Raw genomic sequence first — 3,074 nt, forward strand, 5'->3', positions numbered from 1 at the left:
TTTCCTTGTCCTCCATACACAAACAGTCAAACATCTCAAACAGTCTTTTTTCTGTAAATAAGATGGAGAAATAAATAAAAATAAAAATAAAAATTATAAAAATACCCTAAAGTACCCTAAAGTTCCTTTAGTGTACTTTAAAGTTCCTTTCTGCTGCACAATTGAAGCCACATATGAATAAAATTATCATTGTGAATTTTGGCATATTTTGCTGTTTATACATAGTATTTTTAGCACTGGGCTACCTATGATGTTCCTTATGAAATCTTTTCATTCTCAGGGATTTGGCTAACTAGAATTGATAGTCTGAAATCAGCCCATGAGGTTTGGGGTCTGGCTTCCAGCAGTTATGGGTCAGTGCCCATCCTTTGCTCTGGAAGGTGTGGGAAAAGAGACTCAATGGCTTTCAGGATTTTCTGTGGTGGCTGCTGCAGGCCAAGTAACAACAAGTGTTAAAATATCATCATTATTTCCTGAATTTGTTGCTCCATGTCCTGTCCACTGGTCACAAGGACTGGGTAAACCTCTGCCCTTTGTTAATACAATCTGAATTTTAGGCACACTTTCCCACTGTTTCCAGATGGTTGTATTTAATTTCTATCTCTATAAAGACAAATAAATTTCAGGGCATGGAGCTAGTGAATTTTTAGCAAGGCAGAAATATTTGTTATGTCATATTGATGTGTTTTCTTCTACTAGGGCAGTGGTTAGATTGTTGAAAAGATCTTATCTTGCAAAAGGCTTGGTCAGTTTTCCTTTCAGATTATTTCCCTACATTATTCAAGTACTTCACCACCATTATTCAGTTTGTCTTCACAAACCTTTTGTCTGGGTTGGTACCATACTCAATTTTAAATCTGAAAACACAGGCAGAAGAGAACTTGGTAAAGAACTTTTGTCCTGCAGAAGGAGGATTTTGGACAGAACTTGGCTTTCACTGAATTCCCATTCTGTAATCACCAGAGTGCTCCCAGTGCTGGGACTGAAACAACTGAAATGACTGTGGAGACTCCAGAGTCACACAAACAATTTAAATAATCTGATAATAGGCACTTTCCACCTCATTTAATGTCCCTTCTTTTACTTTGGTCCATATTTCTTCTTTAAACAAAAGCTCTTTTATTTACTTATATCTGTTTTGTTCTATTTATTTCTTTTGCCAGCTCATGTTTATTGCTGGTGCTGCAGCCACAATCCATTGCCACCAATACTGCCATGAGTGAAGACCCTCAACATGAAACTGAGATGAATTGCAAATATTATTGTCTGGTTCGAGGCTCTGATTTCATTGCTTTGTTTCCATATGAATTACTGATATGGCTTTAGAAATTAGTACATCTTCCTTTGTGGTTTTTTGAAGGTAGACAATCTAACAAATCAAGGATTTGGGGAAAAATCTCTTTCCTTTTTGTAGGTAAGAAGTGAACATCAGAGTGATCATGTTTTAGGAGCACTTTACAGGACACACAATAAATTCTAAAACAAAGTGCATGGACAAAAACTGAAAAAGCCACTTCCCTAATAGTTCATAGTTTTTATTTTGTGATCCATTATTGAATAATATTTTAGAAAAACAAACCATTAAAATGTCAATATTCTATTTCTGACATAAAAATATTAATGGGACTTAAACTATTATTTTATAACTTTCATTTGTTTACTTACAAAATGTAGTGGCAGGAAATAGAAATAAGTCAGGAAAAAACCTGATAGTAACGAATAAACAGAAAGCTGCGATAAACTACCAAAACCCCCAATGTTATTAATTAAGCTTTTTAATTAGCATTGTAGATTTATTAGGAAAACACACCTGGTGAGTATGATCTTGTACTTCATTAATTTGTATTACCAGGTTCCAGTTCCTCTTGAAGCCCATGCAGAGGTAGCCTAAGGAGGATGACTAAAGAGGACTTTGATTTGGCTGCTTGCTCAGTCAAAGAGCAGGGAAAGGGGAGATTGAAGGTCTTGTTTGCACAGCTCTCTGTTCTCTGTGTTAATTTTTCTGAGCTGCAAATTGTCCTGCAGTCCATAAATAATTTGATTCCCGGCATTCCCATGTTAGGAAATCTCTCACAGTACAAGTTTCACTTTTTCTGCTGGTGGTGATCCTGTGCAATGCATTGAGTCAACGTCCCTCAGGTTTCAAGTGTCATTCTAATTGAAACCTAGAATTTGGATAGCCAAGTGCCAATTAATTCATAATTCCCACAGAGCACATGGAAAACCTAATTTTTCTCCCTTTTTCCAAACCCTTTAGATGGCAGCATAGCAGATGCAAAGCTTTGTGCTGCTGAAGCACCAGCTGCAAAGAATTCCTTCAGTGGGACATAAACTACCATTAAACCTATGATTTTTGGGTTTATGGGTTTTTTTAGTAAGCTTTCTTTCTAAAATACTACAGAGAGGTTACACCTCTTGCTATTTGTGCAATAGAGTGGGCAGCCAACAGAACCTCTCTGTGTGGAAAGTCAGCTCCAAGTGTTGTCCTAGACACAATTCTTCCTGGAACTAGCAAAGCAAAAGTTGTTGGTAATTATAATGAGCCTATTAAGCTTAGTCATGAGTTTAGTTCCATCATGAAAAGTTTTAGATTATTTTCTCGTCTCTTCTATTCCTTTGAGAATAATTAGCAGCATTATAATCTGCTTACTCTAAAAGAGGAATAATAATTATTTTCTAATCCCAGTGCAGCATGTGATATAAAACAAGACCATTACACCTTTGAGTGGGTTGGGCTTTTTGTTGTTGTTGTTGTTGTTGTTGTTGTTTCTTATTAAATTAGAATTAGGATAGCCATAAGTGTAAAATGGGTGACATGGTCAGTTAAGTTGTTTGGGGCTGCTTTTCATGAGCACGGTGCCACTGAGCTGGCTGGGCACATCTCACATCTAATAAGGCTACAAAAAGTTCCAGAGGCTTCCAGATATGGCAGATTTGCTACTGCAATTACAGAGAGAAGTCCCCAGCAAGATGAGTATTCAGGTGTGTGCTTAACATGGCATTACATCGTAATTAGCCGTGGTGGCCTTGCCCTTCTGGCTGTCATTGGGGCTGAGCCGCAGGGAGGAAAACAT

The sequence above is a fragment of the Zosterops lateralis genome, assembly GCF_965231275.1.
Source record: "Zosterops lateralis genome assembly, chromosome: Z".
In the NCBI taxonomy this organism is placed as follows: domain Eukaryota; kingdom Metazoa; phylum Chordata; class Aves; order Passeriformes; family Zosteropidae; genus Zosterops; species Zosterops lateralis.